Below are 24,736 nucleotides of genomic sequence, written 5' to 3' on the forward strand. Positions count from 1 at the left end.
GTGTCAAAAAGCCCAGTACCAAGCCAAAGAGCAATAACATAGCATGTGTCTTTTGTGTTGCTGATTTTGTAAAAATAAGAATAGTAGCCAGCATGGGGAAGAGGACACCAGATTAGGATCATGCCATAGAGAGTGGGGTCTGTAACCTTTGCCTCTAGCATGCTCTCAGCTAGCATGCTCTCACCCTCTGTTGCTGAGGCTGCAATGGTGAAAATGTTGGACTAGGATGTGGAGACCAGGGTTCAAATCACCACTCAGCTGTTAAACTCACAGTGACCTCGAGCCAGTCACTGTCTCTCAGCCTAACCTTCCTCATAGGGTTGTTGTAGGGATAAAAACGGGAGGAGGGAACCTTGTATACCACCTTGAACTCATTGAAGGAAATGGTGGTGTACATGTGAAATGAATGAATGAATGAATGAATGAATGAATGAATGAATGAATGAATATTTGGGCAATCCAGCAACCTCAGTCTGCCCTCCGCCAGACCCTACCTGCCTGCCTTCTTACAACAAGCTCAGGTGGTGGCCCTGGCTGTCAACTTCCTTCTCTCTAGGCAAAGAGCTGCTCTTGTAGACCTTAGCAATGGAGAATTAGTTGGTTCCATCCATCATTAGCTCTGATGCCATCTGCTGTTGGAATCCCTGCCTTCTGCCCTACAGACCCAATGTGCACCAGACTCTTCCCCATTCCCACCAGTGTTGCAGCAAAGTTTGAGATCTACTCATCACACACACACACACACACACACACACACACCACAACACTTTCCCACTTGGACAAGTCTTCAAGGAACCGATAATGTTTCCCTGACGACTGGGAGGCTGAACAGAAAAGGCACGGTGGCTGGATTTTACACAAGATGACACTGGTTGAAAGGAAGTAATATCACCCATTGCTTAATGCAATCGAGGGAGCCAGAGGTGCAAGGAAGGAATGGTAATTCTATTGCGACTGAACTTGGAGATCGCTGTCAAATATGAGTGTGAATGTGGCAGTTACTTTAGGTCTGTTTGTAATCTTTCGAGGCGTTTTGTCAAGGAGGCCCCTGTGATATTAGTAAGAGTGCAGAAAGGCACGCCAGTGGTGTCATGCACAATTAATGTCCCCAGGTAGCAACTCCATTAGTCTTATGAAGTGAGCTCACAAATGCGAATACTAATGGGGATTTGCCTGTGGGGCACATGCGCTGAGCTTACAGCTAGATGATTGCAGTCCCTTCATGCTCAACACCAAGTTTGCCAAGCAAGGAATATAGAAAGAGATTGCAGCTTGCACCCCAATCTTCAAGCAGCGAGAAACTCCATGGGATCCAGCACTTACCCAGGATTTGGTTTCCTTGGAATGAAAGTCAATGGAGACTTGTGGTGCCATTAGGATATATGGTTTTATTTACACATTTATACAGTCTGAACATAGGATGGATGGGCTCACAGCATTAACACTCCAACAGATCTTGCTTCCCCATAAGGTTTCCATGAAAGTCCCAACCCACAGCTTTGGGTCCAGCACAAAGCAAAATGTGGCTCCGTGTTGGAAGCTTTCAGCATCAGACAAAGCATACACACACACACACACACACACACAGCCCACCTTGACTTGTTGTTCTCCTAGGATGATTATCCTGCCAAGTGATGTGGGAAAAGGCCAACCCATTGGTCTCTAGGGCAACAGGGCAGCCTCTTTGTGAATGTAGATAGATGGTAGTACTTAACTGGACAACTGCCATAATAAAGGAACTGGTTTGGCTGGTTCAGCAGGTTTCCACCTATAGATTCTAACCTCACAGATACAGGATCACAGTTATGGAAATGATCCAGACTGCCCCCCAACCTATAATGGTAAATAGATATTTTCAAAAGCAACGTTGCAGAAGCATTTTTGTCAGAATTGGTAGGTGTACACCCTTCTGATGATTTCTTCTTCTTCTTCCAAGCACTGGAAGAAACAAAAAGAGATAAGAGGGTTTTTGTTTTGTTGATTAATTCAATAAGCATTTTGCCCTCTCTCTGCATAGGCTTCATCATCACCATCACTGACACCAACACACAACCAATTCTGATTGGTGTCATTACCCCTTACTTAGACCCATGCAGTACATGGAATGAGACCTTAACTAGGAAGAGATTCAGGATTCTTCTTTGAGTGGGGCAAGAGTAACAATTAGTAACATATTTGGTGTCCTCCTGGCCAAAGGATGCAGCTCAGTCATCGTTCTTCAGCTGGGAGGATAAATGTCCTGCAGTACCTCCATCCTCCCAGTCTTGCAGAAATCAAAGACTGTAAAATCATACACATCAGGCCTTCTAGGGAGGCAGAGTCAACCACTTAATAGGTCTTGTTCATCTACATTTTGCCAACTTAAGCTAGTGCAAAAGCTACAGCTGTTCCTTCATAGGGATGAGCTAGCCACAGTAGCCTATGTCTTGGTAGCCTCAAAATTAGATCTTTGTGATGCAGTTTATGTTGGGATGCTCTTGAAGCTGGTTTGGAATCTGCAGCTGGTGCAGGGCACTGTGACTAACACATATGAAGAGCCCTGCTGCTGGATCAGGCCAATGGCCCATCTGGTCCAGCATCCTGTTCTCACAATAGCCAACCAGATCTCTGTGAGAAATAAGTACTCTCCCCTCCTGTGGCTTCCAGCAACTGGTTTTCAGAAGCATTGCTGCCTCTGACCACAGAGGCAGAGCACAGCCATCAAGGCTAGCAGTCACCACAAGCCCTCTATTCTGCAAATGAATGGGGTGGCTTGCTGTGATCATACTGCAGCAATTCTGAAGGGATTGCATTGATTGCTGATTTGCTATTGATCCAAATTCAAGGTATTGTGGCTTGGCATATAAAGCCCTATGCACACAGCAGAGCATATGCCCCAGCTGCCCAGGGCAGGCACGCTCCCGAGGGGTGGTGGTGCAGAGGGTGCCCTCCCAGGCGTGGGATAGCTGCTTGGTTGCATGGAAGTGGCGTGAGCACCCTGCAGTCAGGGGTGGACCGAGCTGCCAATGGTGGACATTCAGCACGCTGCCCGCCTGTGACTCCTAAGCCTCCCCCAAGCTGTCAAAATGAAGGGGGAAGGGGGGAATGCTGCTGGCAAAGCGGCGCAGCTCCCCCTCCTTCCCCTGATGGCTTGGGGTAGGCTTGGGTGTCGCGGGCGGGCGGTGCGCCAAATGTCACCCCCCCAGCGAAGACACCTGGGGCGGTCTGTCCCCACTGCCCCCCTTCCTCCGCCCCTGCCTATGCAGCTCAGGGCTTGGATGCCTGAAGGAATATCATAAAGCCGTAAACAATATGGGCTCCAAATAACTTAAGAGCTGTCTCAGCTCTTATACGCCTTATACTCGCTGAGATCTTCTGATGGTGCTCTTCTAACGGTTCTCCGCACCCCTGAGACTCAGTTCACATTCTCCAGGGACACCAGAGCCTTTAGAACAGCGGTTCTCAACCTGTTGCTCCCCAGATGTTGTTGGATTACAACTCCCATCATCCTTGAGCTCTGGCCTTGCTAGCTAGGGGTGATGGGAGTTGTAGTTCAACAACATCTGGGGACCCACAGGTCTGGGGACCCACAGGTTGAGAAAGGCTGCTTTAGAATCATAGAACTGTAGAATTGGAAGGGACCCCAAGGGTCATCTAATCCAACCCCCTGCAATGCAGGAATCTCAGCTGAAGCATTCATGAGAGATGGCCACCCAACCTCTTCTTAAAGACCTCCAAGAAAGAGAGTCCACCATGTTAAGTTGTGAGTCAACATATCAGACGACACAGCGATTCTTCAAACAGCTCTTGTTTATTCACAGGCCAGAACTGAACTGAACTGAAGTGTTCAGTCAGCCTGCTCATATAGAGCTCCAGTACAATGTAACTGTAACAATTTTCTAAAACTATCCAATCACTGAACGTCACTTTCAATCCCTTATTTGCATAACTATCTACAGTATCCCCCTGCTGGCCCAGGGTGAGAACTTCAGTACATAAAACACCACATCCCAAGGGAGACCATTCCACTGTTGAACAGCTCTTTCTTTCAGAAAGTTCTTCCTGATGTTTAGTTGGAATCTCCTTTACTGTAACTTGAATCCTTTGGTTTGAGTCCTACCCTTTATTTTGGCAAGCCCTGTCCTGTGGAACTCCCTGCTACTAGAGGTCCTTAAGGAATTGTCCCTGCCTTCTTACAGACGTCTATTAAAAACTGTACTTTTAATTTTATTTTATTTTAAAACCCAGACATACACTTCTGTGTTATCCTTTACTCAGATAGGCATACCAGCATTATCTCATCTTTGCTTTATGAAAGTGTCAATCTAATCAAAAAGCTGAAAATAAATGGAGAGAAACAAAACAAATGTTGTTAAATAAAGGAGGTCATATGAACAGGTATCATTAATCCACTTGTTATAATTTTATGAACAATTTAATAACTGAGAAGAGTAGATAAAAATAAAAATCTAAAGAAGTAAGAAAAAGGAAAGGGAAAGGGGGTACATGTTTATATAAGTTGTTTTTCTCATTTTAATATTTAAATCAATATATACTCAAAAAAGAAAATAATAATACACTAGTCTGAAAAAACATTCATTCATTTATTCTTGGAAAATTGTACTTTTAGAGACAAGTCTTTTTTCTTGCTACCCAAACAGCTTCAATAACTGCTTTATCAATATTTTTCAGTTATGTTTGCTCAATATATATTGAGTGATCTTATTGCATTTGTGCTGGAATCCACCATGATATATACTATGAAAGTATGGATCATAAATATAAATAAATAAACAAGTGGGCCTGCTTGCATGTAGAGCTCTATGGGGGAGATTCTCCTGTTCCTTCTTCTGCCTGCTGGGTGGCACATTATGCAGTAAGCAAATCTTTGGAATTTCCTCCCGTCTGAAATAAGGAAAGCACCAACTCCAATGAGTTTTCAGTGCCTGCTTAAAACTCATCCGTTCACTGAGGTGTTTGCTGGCTGTTAATTCCTACGTTTTATTGTGACATATTCAGAATGAATCTCAGGAACCAAAAAGTTGTATTGAAAAATGTGACTTTTGAGCCATCTGGCCCCAAAATGGCAACTAGATATTCCAGGAAGCACATAGAGAACAAGAATGGGAAAGAAGAAACAAAAGGCTGCAGGGAGCCTGTTCAGCTCCACCCATTTGCAACCTGAGCTCTGGGCTCAGGTTAACTCTTTCATGCAAGATATAAGTCAGTAACTGTATATTACAACAATAAAAGCATTGAATGAATAAATAAACAAATACATTGTGAACATCACTGGTGACATTCAAGTTATGTGTGTTGTATTAATATTTTTAATAAAAAATATAAAATGCATAAGGCTTCTGCTGGTACAACATCTTCCTACAGCTACCTTAGCAGGAAAGAATTTTGACCAGCAAAGCTCATCTGTAGCTGTCTGACATCTTGTTTTTCTCTGGCTAAGAAAGCTTCTACAGACTTTCCCTGCCTTGATCTGTCCCTTGCATGCTTAGACTAGTCTTTGCTTACCTTGACTGGACTTTACTTGCTTGATTGGATCTTGCCTGTGGTTAATTGACTTAATTGGATACTACCTGCTTTCCCTTGAGAGCCTCAAAAGTCCATGAAACAGAATAACTGGTGGCACGGTATCATGCCATTATTTGCTGAACCTACTATTTGACCAATCCAGAAAGCACTAGCTTTAGTTTCCCTCCATGACATTAGCACACAACCAAATCAAATTGCCTAGGTAACGTTGTGCTTTGACAACACATTCACAACAGTTTCTGCTCCTATTTCTATTCCTGTCAGAATCCTCTGATATCCCTACTTCTGAATAGATATTTATAGGATTACACCAGGTATGGCATGGGGCCCAAATGCAACCAGGTATGGCATGGGGCCCTCAGGCATGGGGCCCAAATGCAGCCCCCACAGAACTCTCCCCAGGCCACGGCCCCTTTGTCAGACCACAGCACCTCTCCCCAGGCCACATCCCCTTGCCACCCTTGCTTTGTACCCTCCTTGTGTGGTTTTTGCCTGACTGAAGGATGCATAGAGATTCTGGGAATGCGTGAAAATCTCTAGCTCAGGGGTCGGCAAAGTTTTTGTGGCTTGGGCCGGTTCACGATCCCGCAGACGCCACGGTGGGCCGGAGTGTGCGCGCACGCATGCACACATGCACAAACGCTATTTCCAGCCCTCCTTCCAGCACAGAGGAGGCATGTGCAGCTTCCCATTGGCTGCAGGAGCTTCCTGCAGCCAATGGGAAGCCAGCCAGCATCGTGGAAGGTGGTCGCCGCTCTGCTCCACACATGTTTAATGTGGCACACAGAAGCTGACTGAGCAGGAGGTGAGGGTCCCCGAGCGGGTGGCGGGAGTCCATGGGCCAGTTAAACAACCCCCATGGGCTGCTTGTGGCCTATTGGCCTTAGGTTGCCGACCCCTGATCTAGCTTCTGTGTTGCTGGAATGTAGCCTCCTGCACAAGGTGAGAATCGCATCCATGGCCTCTCCCACTTTTCGCCTCTAGCCCCACCCACCACTAAAATGCAGCCCTTAGACAGTTGCCCCTAATGGGTTGTGGCCCTCAGGCTAGGGGAAAAAATGCCCCCTGCGCATCTATTAATATGTTGTTAAACACTACACTATCTTTGGCACAATGGTTTGTTGCTTGCTAGACCATCAAATTTCTGGAGGGGGCGCAGAGCAAATTGCATCATTCCCCAACATTGCTTAAAGTTATTTTATTTTATAATGCTTTTTAAAGTACAGCGTAGGGGCTGGCTGTCCCTCTGGTGTGTCCTGTGGCTCCCCATTATGCACGGGTGCATTCTTGCGCTTCGGATCACCAGGAGAGTTCCTGAGCATGTAGCCCACCTCCGCCTGAGCTTCATCAGGAGGGAACATAAACCAAAATGACTTCAGCAGAACCCAGAGGGAAAAGCACTGCTTGGTGGAGAAATATAGCTATGGGTAAAATTACATGTTCTCAAAGCCCCAAGGCTGAGAGAAATAAAAAGCATTTTAAATGGAGTGTAGGATTCATATTCCTCAGTCACTACCAATAAATAAATCTTTAGCAATTTCCCCCCCTTGTAAACAGGGGTAGCGTTTGACTTTCCATTGTCTTCGAGTTGCATATTCCAGTCACGAAGAAATGAGCTTTATGTTTGTTGCAAGGAAAGTTTTGGGGTTGTTGGTTTGTCTGTGTTTTTCTGATGGGGAATGTCCTCCCCAAGTTTGCTGGTTTTCTCACTGGTACCAAACATTCAATACTATTCTATAGAGATTTCCAAGATTACCTAAGAATGACAAGGACTAGAAACATTCCTTTAAATAAAACAGAGATTATTCAGCTGCTGGATTCCTTCTTCACTTATTTGGCTAACCTGGAATTGCCCCCCGGACCTGTTTATAGATAAGCCCTCAGTACAGCAAGATATGAGTCAGGAAGGCTTCAGTCAGAGAAACAGGTCACTTTTTCCTGCTAGGACCATCCCCAGTTGTAAGTTCTCTACAGCCATTGTGGCTTCGTTCATAATGAGATGCAATGCTGGGCACCTAAAGGACACAGAATTCCAGTTCCCCCAGATTCATCCCTGCCCTGCTGGGTCATTTATTTTTGGCTAATTTAAAACAGTGAAATCCCCCCCTCTTTATTATTTACTGTTTGCCAAGTTCATTATTTGCTTACCCATAAATCAACGCCACTAGCTGAAGGCAAATGCTTCCACGCTGCATTTTTAAGGCTTCAATTAGCAGGGGTTACAAAATCGCCTCTGCTGGCATGCCATTTGCCAAAGGAGCCCCAAACGGGGTGCTTTGGCACAGGATCCTTGACACCTCTGGATCCTTACCACCCCTTGGTTAGCGGGAGTGGAGAGCTTGAGGCCCTCCAGATGTTACAGGACTCCAACAGCCACCGGTTCCATCTTGCTTGGTTGGTGGCCAGGAATGATCAGAGTGGTAGGTCTACAAGTTTCTAGTCTCTGCTCTACGGTCTCTACGCCATCAGCATCTGAGACTAATGTAACAGCAAACTCAGAAATGCAGGGTCCCTTCATGATAGTTACTGCAACACCACCTCATAATCACAGACCCATCTAAAATTCTGCAATAATCTTATAATTACACAAAATGAAAATTAGAGATTGCACTGCTTACCGGGCTCTGGGAAAGTCATGAAAGGGCTCCTGAGTGGTGGATAGGGATCCCGTATGTGGCCGCCAGAAGGTTGTCTATGGGGAATGTGGCTCTCAGGATGGGGGGGGGATAAAGCATGCACCATCAAGAACAACTGGATAACTGCCAGGAAATTTCCCAAACTTTTTTTTTCCCACTGCAAAAAAGGGGAGAGGGTGTAAGTAGGAAGTTATTGAGCATCACTTTGCTGCAGCTCAAGTGGAAAATCCACAGGATTTGCCAAGAATCCTGCCTAGTCTTTAACTATTACATTAAGCATCTGTCGCGGCTGCCATTTATGGATCAGATAGCATTTTCCTCTTGAGATATTTGATTTCATTACCTTCTAGGGAAAGAGCCAAACAAGTGTTCTTATTGATTTTCACATTAAATATATTAGTAATAAAACAACATCTCTGTAAACCAATTGGAAAATCAATATTAATTGGTACCAAAATATCACGAGGAGTTGAATTACAATTAAACGGTGTGGCTTTAGAGGTTGGCTGATAATCCTCATGAGGCGTGGGACTGGCAGATGCCTCTTTAAAAAAATATGAGGGTTCTGCACAAGTAGAACCTCTCCTTGGAAAGAAAAGAAAAGAGAAGAGAAGAAGAGAAGAGAAGAGAAGAGAAGAGAAGAGAAGAGAAGAGAAGAGAAGAGAAGAGAAAAGAAAAGAAAAGAAAAGAAAAGAAAAGAAAAGAAAAGAAAAGAAAAGAAAAGAAAAGAAAAGTGAGTCATAACCTGGGTGTATGATTGTCATTGTAGTAGCCATTTTGGGGACATGCCCAAATCCAGACTACAATCAGGATGCCTGTGGCTACCACAAAGTCTATTTCTGCTCAAAAACTATCCAAGCTTTGAAGATCTCTCTGCCATTTTGTTTTAGGTCATCAGTGCCTGAACCCAGCCCTGTAGAACAGTGGGTATTGGCCCATTACTGTGCCCCCCCCCCATTCTGTCCTCATCCAGCTCCCATCTGCCTGCCTTCTTATTGTCTTCTTACTGCCTGTCTGGCTTCTTCCTTTCCATTAGTCTCAGGGTTGCCATTTTAGAACTCACCAGGGAGGAGGACAGAGGCAGAACTGGACAGGAGGCCTGTCACTGGTAGTGGCTCCATCTGTCATGCACTCTGGGTCCACCTACTGTTGACCTGTCTGCCTTCTAGCACCACCTAAAGGAAGCAGCTACCACTGCTTTCAGTATTGTAAGCTCCTTGGGACATAGGCCTATCATTCTGATTCCCTTTAGAAAAGGGCAGCCCAAATGGTCAGGGGATGGAGCAACTCCCAGATGAGAAAAGGTTGCAGCTTCTGGGACTTTCTAGTTTAGAAAAATGGTGAATAAGAAGTGATATTATAAAATTATGCATGGGGAGGAGAGAGTGGGCAGATAATTTTTTTCCTTCCTCTCTCATGCTAGAATTTGTGGACATCCAATGAAAGGTCTACTTTACACAGCACAAACTATGGAACCCACTGCTGCAGGCAGCAGTGAAGGCCACCAACTTGGATGGATTTAAAAGAAGAATCAGCCCCGAGTGCTCACTGGAAGGACAGATCGTGAAGCTGAGGCTCCAATACTTTGGCCACCTCATGAGAAGAGAAGACTCCCTGGAAAAGACCCTGATGTTGGGAAAGATGGAGGGCACAAGGAGAAGGGGACAGCAGAGGACGAGATGGTTGGACGGAGGCTACCAGCATGAGTCTGACCAAACTGTGGGAGGCAGTGGAAGACAGGAGTGCCTGGCGTGCTCTGGTCCATGGGGTCACGAAGAGTCAGACACGACTAAACGACTAAACAACAACAACAACAGAAGAAGAATGGACAAATTCATGGAGGATAAGGCTATCAATGGCTGCTAGCCATGATGGCTAGGTTCTGCATCTATGGCCAGAGGCAGCAATGCTTTTGAAATACCAGTTGCTGGAAAACACATGTGAGCAGAGCGCTCTCGTGTTCTGGTTATCTGGTTTCCCAAAGGCAGTGGTTAGCCACTGTGAAAACAGGATGCTGGACTAGATGGGCCATTGGCCTCATCCAGCAGATTTTTCTTATGTTCTTACCCTCTAAACTCCATGCATGTTTGTGGTATTGTAACAGTAAGATGCTCCCCCAAGGACAAAAGTCCATGCACAGAGAAAACCAGCCTGTCAGGTAGCTTTCACCTCAATATGCTGTTTTCCTTCTTTTTCCCCTGGGTTCACCAATTTCAACCTGTGAAATTTCGCTGTGTTCATCAGGCCACCAGAGTGATATGTCCCCATGTCAATATAATGGTTGGTTAGCAAAGCATTCCCTCTGGTCTACTGGAAAATGCTTGGACCCATAAGTTAACACATGTCCCTAGAGGTGAAAAAAAATCCATACAGCTAAAATACTTTTCCACATGAGCCCGTGTGTTGATTTGGTGAGGGAGGGGGGAGATGAGAGAGAAACGGGAATAATTTATATCCCAGCAACGAAACCTGACAAATTTCCCAAGCGCTCCAGCACTTACCTCATCTATTGGCGCATGAATAACTACTTCCCCAGGTTGGTAGTAATTTACGTCCCCTAGTATTGTAGGAGTGGACAAAGAATTTTTCTGAGGGTCTGATTCCCTCCTCCCTTTTCCTTCCATGTAGGGGGTCTCTGGAGATATATAATTATAGGAGCTGTGTTTGCCCCCAGTAGCAATTTATGGGCTCCTTCAAGACAGTTTTTTCCTCAGATTCAGGGTTTTTAAAAATAGGTCCCACCCCCACCAAAAAAACAGGTCCCACCTTGATATGCAGCTTAGGAATGAGTTGACTATGATGCACAAGGGTTATGTTCTACTTACTCTGGCAGAGGCAATATATGCCTCTGAATACCAGTTGCTTGGAATTGTACTTGGGGAGAGTGGCTGTTGTGCTCAGATCCTGCCTGGGGGCTTCCCACTGGACGTCTGATTGGCCACTGTGAGAACAGGATGCTGGATTAGATGAGCATTTGGCCTGACAAATCAGTGCTCTTCTGCTGGTCTTATGTTTTAAATGATTTTAGGTGGATTGCAAGTTCCATTTATAATTATCTATTCTGCTTCACAAGACCCCCTTGCGTGTAGCCCTGGTGATATGAAATGAGTTTGTATTTGATAATAATAATGATGATCATGATGATGATGAGATTTCACAAATATTTGAAATGTGACTGTCATGTACCCTGCAGTAGTGTTTATATATTGTCTCTCGGACTAATGTATCTTTCAAGCTTCTTGGGGAAGGTGTAATATAAAACTGAGTATTGGACTAGAGAGACCTTTGGTCTGAGCCAGCAAGGTTCTTCTCATGTCTTGACTCTGGCCTTGCCTGGGTGGCTCCTTAGTATTCTTCTAGGTGTCCAAACTACTTTATTTCATTCTTCTTTAGTGGGGCAGTCCCACAAGAAGAGCTAGTGTGGTGTTGTGGTTAAGAATGGTGGATTCGTAATCTGGTGAACCAGGTTCTTGTCCCCACTCCTCCACATGCAGCTGCTGGGTGACCTTGGGCCAGTCACACTTCTTTGAAGTCTCTCAGCCCCACTCACCTCACAGAGTGTTTGTTGTGGGGGAGGAAGGAAAAGGAGATTGTTAACTGCTTTGAGACTCCTTAGGGTAGTGATAATGCGGGATATCAAATCGAAACTCCTCCTCCTCCTCCTCCTCCTCCTCCTCCTCCTCCTCCTCCTCCTCCTCTTCTTCTTCTGTATGTGAGGAACAGTTTAGCAAGGGTGGACATGGATGCAGTCAGACAAAACTGGAGTATCACTTTGTCTGGCGTTTCCTATGCACAATCACCTTAGGGTGAAGGACAGGTAATTAATTAATTAATTAATTAATTAATTAATGGCCAAGTAGGGTGGCTACTTACATATTGTCAAATGGGAGAATGTGCATTTGGACATGCTGACTTTCATGTATAAATGCAAATTTAGAAATAGTTACTGCAATTGAAGCAGAACTGTTTCTCACTGTAGTGGGTAAGATGTAACAGGTGCACCAGCTCAGTATTCTGTCCTTAGGAACGTAGGAAGGTGCCTTATACCCAGCCAGACTATTTGTCCATCTTGTTCAGTGCTGTGGGCACTAACTGGAAAGGGCTCTTCAGGGTTTCAGATTGGGGGTGTCTCCCAGCCCTATCTGGGGATGCAGGGGATTGAAACTGGGACCTTCTCCATGCAAATCAGATGCTCCACCATGAAGCTATAGATGTTCCTGAGGAACCCAGGAAGTTGCCTTTACCCAAACCAGTACCAGCACCATTTTTTTCTAGAAGAAAAGCACCGTCCTAAACAATTGGTGCATTTAAGTCAGCACTGCCTACAGTGACTGGCAGCAGTTTTCCAAGAATGTTAGACAGGGCTTTCTTCCTGTCCTACTTGGAGATCTAATCTGGGACCTTTGCATGCAAAGCAGATGTTCTACCACTTTCCCTAGTGTCTGGCTGCTATACATTGATGAGCAACAGATCTCTCTTCCAAACAGACAGCTTTTCAGATAGAGGACTGTCCTCTGTAAAGTAGGTCACATGGGCATCCTCTGGCCAGCAGTGGGTCCAAGGTATTGCAGACCAGGGAGCGTTGTGTGTAAAACAGCTCTATGTGATGATATGGTTTTTATCACAGTTGTGAGCCAATCCACAGAGCCTTTTGGCCTTCTTGACAGCACTTCTCCCCATTCTAATCACGGAAAGGATTTCCTGTCATGTATACCCCTGCCACCCAAAACATTATCCTACAGCCGTGACAAATTCCTTACAAGCAGGCCACCGTCTTCAAATGATTCTCAAAAATGATTAGGCAAACGGCCTTGAATAATTAATAGAATTGGGGGAAAGGGGACCTGGTAACAATCGCAATCTGTTCCTGCGAAGAAAACTCTGGGAAAAAAGGCAAATAAATAATGCAGTTGGAATTATTTATCCCAGTGTCTGTTTAAGAATCTCTATGAGAAGCCTCCTTTTCACTTTCTCTCTCTTCCCCTCTACCCAAACACTCTCCCCATTTCATTCCTTAGGAGAAACTCTGCCCAGAATTTACCCCCCACCCACCCCAAAAAATGTTTAATTCAGTAACATTATATTTTATTTACTTTTTTTGCTCCAGGGCTTGCTGAAAAATGTCATTAATGATTTGCGGCTTTGATAAATAATTACAAGGGGCCATTGTGCTTTAAAGCATACTCTGGGAGAAGTGCATTCATAAATAAAATGTCTTTCTTAAATAAAATAAAATAGTATTTCCCTGGCTTTTAAAAGAGTGACAAGCTCTGTCTCAGAGGGAGGGAGAAATTAGGAATCAGGACAAAAATAAAATGTTGGTTGGGACATGAAGTCTCATTTATTTTTGCCTTCAGAGTTTGGGTAAGTGTAATGTCACTCATTACAGTTAACTGCAAGTCTGGTGTGGAGTCAATATCCACTTTTTCCTTCCTCTTCAAACTGAAGACAGATTTCCAGGCAGCCTACACAAATGCCTCAATTGTGCATAAGAACATAAAAAAGACTTCTGGGTGAGAACAAGGGTTCATCCAGTCCAGCATGCTCTTCTCACTGTGACCAGCCAGGTGCCCCAATGGGAAACTGGCAAGCAGGACCCGCGCACAGGAGCCCTCTCACCTCCTGTGACTTCCAGCAACTGGTATTCAGAAGCACTGCTGCTTCTGACTGTGGATTCAGAGCATAACCATCATGGCTAACAGCCATCAATTGTCCTCTTATGAATTTGTAGGCTTTAAACCATGGGTAGGCAAACTAAAGCCCGTGGGCTGGATCTGGCCCAATCGCCTTCTAAATCCGGCCCACGGACGGTCTGAGAATCAGAGTATTTTTACATGGGTAGAATGTGTGCTTTTATTTAAAATGCATCTCTGGGTTATTTGTGGGGCATAGGAATTGGTTCATTTCCCCCCCCAAAAAATATAGTCCGGCCCCCCACAAGGTCTGAGAGACAGTGGACTGGCCCCCTGCTGAAAAAGTTTGCTGACCCCTGCTAAACACCTCTTTTAAATACCACCCACTCAGCTATCCAACCAATGACTAAGACAAATACAGTGGTACCTCAGTTCTCAAACGTCTCAGAAGTCGGACATTTCGGTTTTCGAACACTTTTCGGAAGTCGAAGGTGCCATGCGGCTTCCATTTTGAGTTTTCTGTAAGTAAATGCTTCCAGGAAATGCATGTTTCAGTTTTCAAATGTTTTGGAAGTCGAACGGTCTTTCAGAACAGATTACGTTTGAAAACCAAGGTACCACTGTATTACAAAGCAGCTCATTTTTATTTAGAAAGCTGGCATCACTGATCCAGGTGGCCGAACATTGTGTTGACTTTTTTTTATTATGATTATGATCAGGTCAGTGCATAAAGAGTTATTGTTTTATTTGAGGGGAATAAATCATGTGTGAAAATCATGCATCAAAGTCATGAAACAGGTTACAATGGTGGGGTTTTTTTTACTGTTCAAAAGTAGCGCAAATGAAGAGAGGGCTGCTGAAGAAACACTCTTCGTCCGGGGCGAAGTTTCATTTAGGACTGTAGTGAAAGCAGTGGGAGTCTGCAGGGTCAATGGCTGAATGCACCCCTCCAGATCTCTTTGACTGGTCCTTGGAACAGGGGCGTAGGAAAGGGGGGCGGGGGGGCAATCTGCCCCATCATGGAGGGGGTGACAAATTATCAAGGAACAATAACTGCCCTACTAGGGTGGTTCATAAAAACCTTTTTTTAAAAAAAAATGCCTGCTCCAAAGGTCTTATCTTACTACACTAGGGATTATATAGCTATATCTGAAGTTTCATGCATATCAGTTAATATCTTGACCCTCCTCCACAAAAATAGCTGTTTACTTGGCCATTCAAGATTTTTCTTGATTGTACTGCTGTGGGGTTTTTTTGTTTTTTGTTTTTTAAAATAAAATTTATTAAATAAATAAACAATAAATATGAATAAAATAACACAAGCCAAAACACAATCCATCCTGTAGATTTAAGTCCATAGTCGCCTACATTCCTTTGTAAGAAAATATGAAATAACATAAAACAATTTTTGCAGGCCAAAAAAATAATAATCAATGTGGGGGGGGGGTGGCAAGAAATTTTCCGCACCGGGTACCACCTGACCTTCCTATGCCTCTGTCTCGGAACTCTCCCCGGGTCACACCTTAACTGGCCCTACTTCACATAAAACTATTTTTTCCTGGCTGGAATGTGTCCTTAAACTCTGATCTTGCCTCTTACTTGTCTGGCTAGAGGATAGAGAGCAGGAGCAGAGAGGTGAGAGTGTCTAGAAATTCGCCTACTGTACAAAGGTGAAATTTACACCAGTTGCTCCACCCACTTTTCCTTCTGGCTCCACCCACCACTGGCATGTGACCCTCCCTCTGAAAAGTTTCTGAGAAGGGCATGTGACCTTCAACATTCAGGCCTAAGTGAAACATGTTCATTAATTTTAATGGGTCTACTTTAGTGAGTACGACTGGCATTGGAGTCTATCATGTTCCAGAGAAGACAAGGCAATGATACTTACCTGTTTGAATAAAGCCATCAAAGGGTATTGTGGTGCCTTAGATATACCATAGCTTAATTGGCGGAGCATGAGACTCTTGATCTGTAGCCCCACATTGGGTCAAATATTTCTGCATTGTAGACGTTGCACTAGATGACTCTCCTGGTCCCTTCCAGCTCTATGATTCTATGACATAAGACAAAGGCAGGAAACCTTATTCAGACCACAAGACACATTCCCTTGTGAGCAAACTCCCAGTGGTGGGTGAGGCCATAGGCAAAAAGGTATGGACCAACTGATATAAATGTCACCTTTGTACAGCAGGATAATTTCTAGACACACTCACACATCCTTCCCTGTCCTCCATCTAGGGAGCCAAGAGGGATTGTCAAGGCTCAAGGACCCATTCCAGTCAGGCAACAACAAGGGGATTGGGAAGTAGGACTGCTGAGGGGCTGTGGCCTTGGAAGAGTCCCAAGGGCCAAGCAGAGGAGCCTGGAGGGACAAATCTGGCCCCCAGGCCTGAGGTTTTCCACCCCTGACATGAGCTTTCATGGACAACAGCCCACGGCCAGCCACTGATGCTGCAGAAGAATGTATTTTGAATTATTATTTTAAATAGTTTTCAATTAGCTTTTCTATTTGGGGGTGGAGAGGAGTGTTGTGAGCTTTCCTAGCTGCAAAAAAGCAACTAATGCATGGATAAAATTAATTGATTAATTAATCTGACAGCTGACACAGTAGCAATCACACTCTGACAGTATCTGACAGGTGGCTGTAGCAACCATCTGCCTTTCACAGGATCTGATGTGTTAATAGTCAGCATTTTATAAGATCCCAACAAGCGACATGCAGCAGCACCCAGTTTATGACAGCATCTGACATACATTATGTCTACCATGTGACAGATGCCTTTAAAGAGAAGCATTTCATAAAGTTTGCTCCCTCCCCATTAATTAATTTAACCCAAACCCTTAATTAGTGAAATTGCACACAAGGAATTGAATATCAAATTCAAACACCAAATTAAATCTGAGCAGAGAATTTTTATTTCCATTTTCAAAATCGAAATTTTGAGGGGGGGGGAGGTTTCAATTCCCTCCCCCCCACACACTGAAATGAACTTACTCCCCACCCAAATGGTGAGAATGTGGTTGTCAGGAGGTGGAGTCATGCGTACGTCAGCAATAAAAATACCAGTGTCAGTGAAGTTAACTCTTCATCCAAAGAAACCAAAACAGCACAGGCCTAATGATCGCAGCAACTCTTCCCAGTAATCTCGCCCCAGTGAAGCATTTGCAAGGACTGAAGGTCCCAGCCTTCCCACTACTCTCTAAGGCTCCGCCTCTCCAGTGTCTTTCCCAAGCAGTCTCAAACTGTGTCTGCACACAGCCAATCTTTGCTCTGCTCTTTTCGTTTCTCTGCGTGTTCTAAGAGACCAGAGGAGAGGGGAACTGGTCGCACCAGAAGAGGGAGACTCTCAGGATTGTTCAGCAGCCACTCTGCTTCTTGGCCCCTGTCCTCACCAGCCTCCTCTTGGACTGCTCTGTGCCCCAGCTTTTTCCTGCTTACTAAACCCTGTTACTTCTTCTGCTTCTGACACCTCTACCTCCCAGCGCACTCCCTCTTCTGCCTCTGACCACTGCATCATTGACCCACCACCACTCCCCTGTCTCTGAGCCTTCTTCCCCTGGGGGTTCCCCAACTGGTGCCTCCCACCACTTCTCTGCATCCAGCCAGTCCATGACAGTTGACACTGAATACTTGCCAGAGCCAGTTCTGATTTGCATAACACTGTTTAGCTTTTGAATGGGAGTGGGGTGCAATAAAGCCAATTGCCCATGCAATATTCAACAGTGATTTAGATCTGTGCTTTTGAACTAGGAACAGGATGTGCCATAAAAGCAGCCAGTCATGCAATGCACAATGAGGATTTGATTCAAGAAAGGCAAAACAAAAACCCCACGCACCGTTCTGAAAAGCGCTGGCGCTTTTGGCAAAAGCAGGACTTAAACATGCAATCTCAGTGTTTTCCAGAGACAGAAACATCTGTCGGAATGAAGGAAGAAATCTTAGGGTATCAAGAGCTGTCTTCCCTGAATTCCCAGAGTTATCTGGGAAGAGGGAGTGATCGTTAAAGTACTCTGGGAATTGTGGCCCTTGGGTTGTAAAAGGTCTCATAGCAATGTTTTTGGAGTATGATGGGAAGAAACTAGAGAAAATGAATCCTTCCCATGCTAAATATGAATCAAGCCTTGGAGACCAGACCAGCAACTGCGAAATTAACAGTATTGTGTGTAGAAGAGGGCAACCAAGATTATCAAGAGTCTGAAACCCAAGCCTCATGGGGATTGGTTGAGGGAGTTGGCCATATTTAGCCTGGAGATGAGAAGACTGAGAGGCTGCATGATAGCCATCTTCAAATGTTTGAAGGGCTATCACATGAAATATGGAGCAAGCTGGTTTTCTGCTGCTGCAGATGTAGACAATAGGACCAAACCAAACTTACAGAAAAAGAAGATTCCGACTAAACATTAGAAAGTCTTTTCTGATTGTAAGAGCTGTTTGACAGTGGAACGCTGGTGCACCCTCCTTCCTTTGGAGGTTTTTGAGCAGAGGTTAGATGGCCATCTGTCAGGGATTGTTTTGCTGAGATTTCTCCATTTCAGAGGGTTGTATTAGATGGCCCTTGAGGTCCCTTCCAATTGTACAATTCTATGAACTATGAATGATAAGTTGCAGTACTTCTAATCATCCATAAAAAGTCATATATACGCATGCACATACATGGGGTGGTGGTGAGAAATTCTACATTAGACATCAGTTGGTGGCTTTTTCCACCAGTCCTGTCCCACTCTCCAGCCCTAGACACCTCCAGTTGCTGCCAGAGCAACTGAGAGGGATGACAGCCCTCACAAGGCAGATGTTTCCAGTTGAAGAACTGTGAGGGGAGAGATGCTCTGAGGTTGCCATCAAAGGAGGGTTGGTTTCACCTGTAGTGCTCCACCCTCCAACCCTAGGAATCATCATAAGGGAGTTGCTTAATGAATATTTTGACTTGTCCTGTTAGAAAGTTGTATGCTTGGCTAAGTGTTTGTCATTGTATTACTGTATGAAAATGTGGTTTTTCTGTGAACTGCTTTGAGCATAAATCTACATGTGGAAAATGCAGTATGTAAATAAACTGACAATGACAACACACCTGCGCGTGCGCACACACAGAGCATAAGTCTGACTGAGTTACTACCAGGTATGTTCCTACAGGCCCAAGTGGGGTTTGGTTATAGCATTTTCATTGTGCTCTGTAGCCAAGCAGCTCCCAAATACCAGGAGTAAGAAATGGTCTCTGCCCTAAGGCTTACAATCTAAAAGACTTAACAATCAAGGAAACAGGGGTGGGTGGCTGGGGTGGGCGGAGAGCAAGCGAGCCCAGGCACAAGTTGGTATTTTGCATGTGCATATTGCTAAAGTCAATCCTCAGCCTCCTTGAGTTGGGAGATCCCAAGTCACAAGGCGGAGGGGCTTAGTGTAAGGTCCCTGGACTGTGTCATGGCAGTCCTATCATTAAGGAGTGTGAGGCAGACACCTTGGTTGGTGGGTGGTTTGTGTGCTTGATGTCTGTACACCTTGCATGGCAGATGACTTGAATGGAGGATGTCTATATTCCTTGGGTGGTGAGTGACTTGGGTGGCAGATGCCTATATGCCTGGGGTGGGGATGCTTATATGTATTGGCCCCCCCAAGCTAAATCTCCGCTCTCAGGCCTGGTGGAGAATGCCTCCCCATTGCACATGTTGAAGTTAAGATTCAACTGCTCTTTTACTTTGCTTCTGTACATGGAATTGCGGGGTGGGGCACCGTGTCCGTTTCAGCTCTGCAAAATGTTTTAGACCAGTCCCTTGGTCTGAGAGTGTTCAACAATAGGCCCACAGAAGTATGTTTCTGGTCCTTCCACATTTATTTATACGTATTGTTTTATTTCTCTCTTGTGAAAGGAGGTTCCCAATGGGAGGTGCAAGAACCTAGTTAGCATTGGTTGGGCCTATTAATTGTTTGGGCCCCCCTTCACTTTCCAATTCCTGATCACGAAAGTAAATGGATCCAGAAGGCGAAGCAGGTGAAAAGTTTACCAAAATTGTCCTTCAAGGACTGATGGGAAATGCCAGTCACTGCCTTCCGCCTTGCTTCCTTGTTGTAAATAATGCAGAAAATGAGTAGTTTTTAAAGACTGTCCGGTGGGATTCGGAAGCCTTGTTTTAATTATATGAAAACAGCATGGGTGCTTAGGCAGATGTTTGTGCTAATTGTTTTGAAAGCAGACCCTCTTGGCTCAGAGATGATCATTTATTTTGACTGGGGCTCTTTCCCCCCTTTCCATTCTTCCTCCATTCACTTCCAAACACAGAGGGTTGTTTGGGTTGGGCATAGCTGAACATTTCCCTTCCTTGCTTGTATTTGCCCTAAGAGCTCCATCAGCAATGCAAAAAATAAATATATTTTTTTTCCATTTGGTGCAACTTATTAGTAGGGCTACAGCATCCAAATCCATTTATAGGCTCCATTAATTAAACCACATTTTTAAAACACATATGCACATACACTATGGATTGACTCAAAATGCACCCCAATTAATTCAAGCGGGGGGGGGGCTTATGTCTGTGTAAACTATCCTACTGCACAGTGGTAAAATTCAGGTTAGCTGCTGCACCCACTTTTGCCACTGGCCCCTCCAGCTGCTGGTATCTGAACCCTGGATAGTTACCCAGAACTGAATGTGTGCCACATGCTGAAAATGGTTTCCCTGCCCTGATTGAGTAGACGATGAGGGTAAATAAGTAAATTGCCGCCATCACTGCTAATAATAAAATTGTATTCTCATTTTTCGAGGCATTTTAGATGGAAATTTTGCCTTCCTCTGCTTTTTAGTTTTAGGTTTCAACCTGGCCTCTTATTTTTCCTGTACGTTATAATGCTACTTTGTTGGTATAGCAGTTACATGGTACTATATACAGGGTGGGTGGTCTGGGATTATAGTCAATGCTAGTGCTATTCAGAGGAGAATCATTTAAATTAATGGTTGCAATTCACTTACATCCGTTGATTTCAATGGGTCTACTCTGAATAAAAAATAGCTACAACTCTCAGTTTAGAGTTTTCTATACAACCTTGGAATCTTTTCAGCCAAGAGTAGTTTGGATATATGTATTAAGGCTGCGTTGGGGGAAACCCAATCCACCCTGTTGCCTCAGTCTCTGGGCTCAACGTGTTTCACCCTCTGCTTCCCCAGGGTTCCCTCCCCAGGTCTGACCTTGAAATAATTTGGAGGTGAGGCTAAGAGATTTTGTTTTGTTTATAAGTGCTTTAAAACCACTTTTGAAAGGTTGTGGGTGCACAAAACTACACAGGACTGGAACTCCTTGTAAAGCCAACCAAATTGGTGGTCATCATCTTGTGGCAGGGAATTGCACAGTTCAGCTATGCACTGCATGAAGAAGCCCTTCCCATGTCCTTCCCTTAATCTCCTGTCAATCAGTTTTACTGGATGGTCTTGTAGCTGAGAATTTATATGCTTTCAAGACCTTACAAGCCCTCTCAACGCACCACCTATCCTGTGATAGCTTGGCTTAAGGCTCCTAAAGGAGGGCCAGATTGAAGAAGTGGCACTTACTGGAAAGTCAGGGTCATATCCCAAAGAACAGAGCTGGATCGAGGCATGGTAGACTATGGCAGAACATGATAAGCTAAACCAGAGCACAGGATTCCATACCCTGGACAGGTCATACAAGGAGATATGTTGACTCAGTGGCAGAATGTGGAAGCCTTATGAAGACTGTTGGTCTCCACCTGCTATTAACTCTTCCCACCCCCTTCTGAGGAGCTGTAGGTTTCTTAAAGGACCTTTGTCTGATCCTGCAGCCATTGACACCTACAGTGTGAAAGTGGTGAGAATTACATTAAAGTGGGAGAGTGCCCTCTGTGTCTGAGGAGTCGCATAAAGCCATGTCCTCTGCCCTGGAACCTGGCAGCAGTGGTAGACTTTGGCACTGCAGATTTCAGTAGTGCCCTGTGCAACACCAAACCCCACCCGCCACCTCTTGCCTAACACATTGGACTTCATAGTTGTGGCAACTGCTGTGGCACTCAAGAAGTTTCACGCCTGGTGCAACCAAACTGACCACGCTTCCTAGATCTGCTTTTGCTAGCATTCCACCTTTCTTCTGTGAACACCTTCTAGGTTCATTGCCTGCCCTCGTGAGCAGAGATGGGGTCCATTGGCCTCCTAGCGAGGAGCCTGATGTTTTCGAGGGAGGTGCAAGTTCCAGGACTATTAGTTCCAGAGATTACAGGAGACTCTGACTTAAGTGGCATCTGACTGATAGGCTCAGCCCCAGATGTGACATTAGGGCCACCAGCACCTCTGCCCCCACTGTGCATCACAAATTTTTTTTTGAAGAAACTACTGGAAATGTGTGTTCTCTTTCATAAGGATCCACACTCAGAGAAGGAGTTAGCCATTGATAGGTAGGATCAATCTACTAGTAGCAATGTGCCAGTTCTGACTTCCCTGTAGGCAGACCAGTGTGGAGCACTCCAGAAACGCCCCCCCCCCCGCCAATGATGTGGTCTTCCAGGTCTTGACATGCCTTTAGAATGATAGAGGGATCCAACACATAGCTTAAATTACTGAAAACATGAGTGCATCTTTGATAGAGAGAGAACGTATGGGGATGTCTCCATATTTATTTGGCTTATTTTATGCTCCTGTGTCTTTCCTCATAGGTGAAAGTTCCATGGATTCAGAGTTAAACCTGCAAAGGATTGACAGATTATTTGGGGAAAGGCGAGAGAGAGAGAGAGAGAGAGAGAGAGAGAGAGAGAGAGAGGAGAGGGGTGCATTTATCCGCAACAGTCAGGTTGCATTGGATGTTTCCACCAAATGGAATCACTCACTGCCATAGATGTGGAGAAGGGAGAGACAGAGGTGGGGGGTAGGGGGGGAGAGAGGGAGGGAGGGAGGGAGGGAGGGAGGGAGGGAGGGAGGGAGGAAGAAGGAAGGAAGGAAGGAAGGAAGGAAGGAAGGAAGGAAGGAAGGAAGGAAGGGGAGAGAGAGAGAGGGTTGGTGGAGGGGGGGAGCGAGTGATGAGAAATGAAAAGGGACAGGGCTGGATGGAAAGAGGTGATGGATTGCGAACCCATCAATTTCTGAAGGCCAAGCCTTCAAGTGCAGCGGAGTCAGTGAAATTTACATTATTAATCTCTTGTAATAATCTATGACTCAAGCAGGCTGAGAAAATAGCGCCAGGGCTGTGGATTGACCAACCTATATAAATAACGACTCCTCGCTCAATTTAATTGCACTCTTGTGAAAGTGCTCTTCTTGTATCTTTCTAATTACTTTAGTTTCATTAGGTCTAGCAGAAGACCGGGAAATGGGGGGAGGGAGAGAAATCCATTGAGCTCCTGCAAAGAATGAAAAATTCATATTCCAACTCTCTCTCTCTCTCTCTTTCTCTCTCTCTCTCTCTCTCTCTTTGTTCTGTGAAATATTTAAATGTTAATAACCATTCAATTCCTGACATGCTATCTCACCAGTGCCGAGTTAAACAGAAAATCTATTTAATCTAAAGAATCTCATTAAATGGGCAAAAGCTTGTAGATAGTCAATAGGAGGGTGAGAACAAACTACCCTATCGGCATACATACAGGAAGAAGGGTGGGCTAGCAAAGGAGGCAAGAAAAGAGCTTTAGAAGATTCTATAATTTAATTTATCGCGCACGGAGCAACAGAAAAGACATAAAAAGCTCTCCGTCCTGAGCATCCATTTGAATGGATAATGATTAAATGTTGCCTATTGTACTGCAGCTGGTTCATATTATCATGCCGCTGGTGAAAAAACAGAAACCCTCAGCATTTTTGACTCCTTTCCAAATATTAGCTCCTTTTAAAGCCATTAAAAGATTATCACTGATTTAACCAAATGTCTGTTTGGAGCATTAGGAGAGGCCCGTTCGCCAATTCCCGGGAACGCCATTTCTCCCTTCTCTCTCCCTATTATCTCATCCACCCAGCAGTATTTAATTTCATTCCCATGAATATGCAATGAATTTAATTTTGAACACTATTTTCATCTGCTCCTGTAATCACAAAAAATGCTGGTGTAATTAGTTTCTAATTACTTGCTTTAATTGTTGTAGTAATCATTTTAATTACCCAAATGCACAGACATCAAACGCTAAGAGGGAAATAATCCGCTCGCACCTCCTACCTTGTCTTTTATGCTCAGTGTTCGAGATCTAGATTTTTGACATGAGCAACCTTTTCAAAGCCGTGGGGTGATTGGGGGGAGAGCCTCTCCCAGGAACCCCAGTCTGCTTCTGGAGCCAAGCTGCCCCCCTCCCTTCAGCCTTGCAATGGTGCACTCCACAATCTGCTAGCGCAAATTTGCATCCCCCCAAAAAAGCCATTAAGTTAAAATATACAGTTATTGTACCTTTCTGGGACTGGCGCCATGGAAATGCTTATTGCATGTGCTCATAGCTTGATCTAGCAGATGGCAAATCGTGAAATTTTATGAAATTATTACGCCAGTGAGGTGTTTTGAAAAGGAGCAGCTGTGCAGGAGATGGGACGTTATAAACACACACAGGTGTTGGCGTCTCCCCCACTGCCAGGCGCAACATTAAAAAAAATTAAATTATAAACAAACAGGCAAATGTTGTAATCTCTCTCCCCGACATACTCCTTCCAGGGAAATTGCTTAAACTAAGCAAAGAATCCAATTTTAATTTGCATAAAATATTTATCAAGGCCTTCTGCAAATTTTTCCAAGCCGCTCCTTGTTCAGTGCTGCCAAGTTTAAAATTGCTAAGACATACAGAGGTGCATCGGAGGAGCGAATGAGGAAAACCATTATCCAAACCTTGGATGACCACTTCAGTCTGGCCCATATGGACAAGGCTAATGGAAGATAGATTGATGGAGCCAACTCCCCCTCTCTGTATAGATCAGCGCGCACACACACACACACACACACACGGGCTACCAGATTGTTTTTCTCATTATGCTTTTATTT

The 24,736-nt window shown here is 44.7% G+C and overlaps 1 long non-coding RNA gene across 2 annotated transcripts; it reads right to left on the bottom strand.

Annotated features, from left to right (window-relative positions):
* Window positions 1-1,371: 1,371 nt before the first annotated feature.
* Window positions 1,372-24,077, bottom strand: LOC308467940. 2 transcript variants are annotated; one of them, XR_013981388.1, is made up of 4 exons: window positions 23,930-24,077; window positions 15,684-15,848; window positions 8,145-8,319; window positions 1,372-1,938 (listed from the first exon to the last, which is right to left on the bottom strand). It is a non-coding gene; the product is annotated as an uncharacterized lncRNA (long non-coding RNA). The 2 variants fall into 2 exon arrangements; XR_013981387.1 differs by lacking the exon at window positions 15,684-15,848.
* Between the last annotated feature and the right edge of the window lie 659 nt (window positions 24,078-24,736).

This window comes from Podarcis pityusensis (genome assembly GCF_964106645.2).
Source record: "Podarcis pityusensis genome assembly, chromosome: Z".
Lineage (NCBI taxonomy): Eukaryota > Metazoa > Chordata > Lepidosauria > Squamata > Lacertidae > Podarcis > Podarcis pityusensis.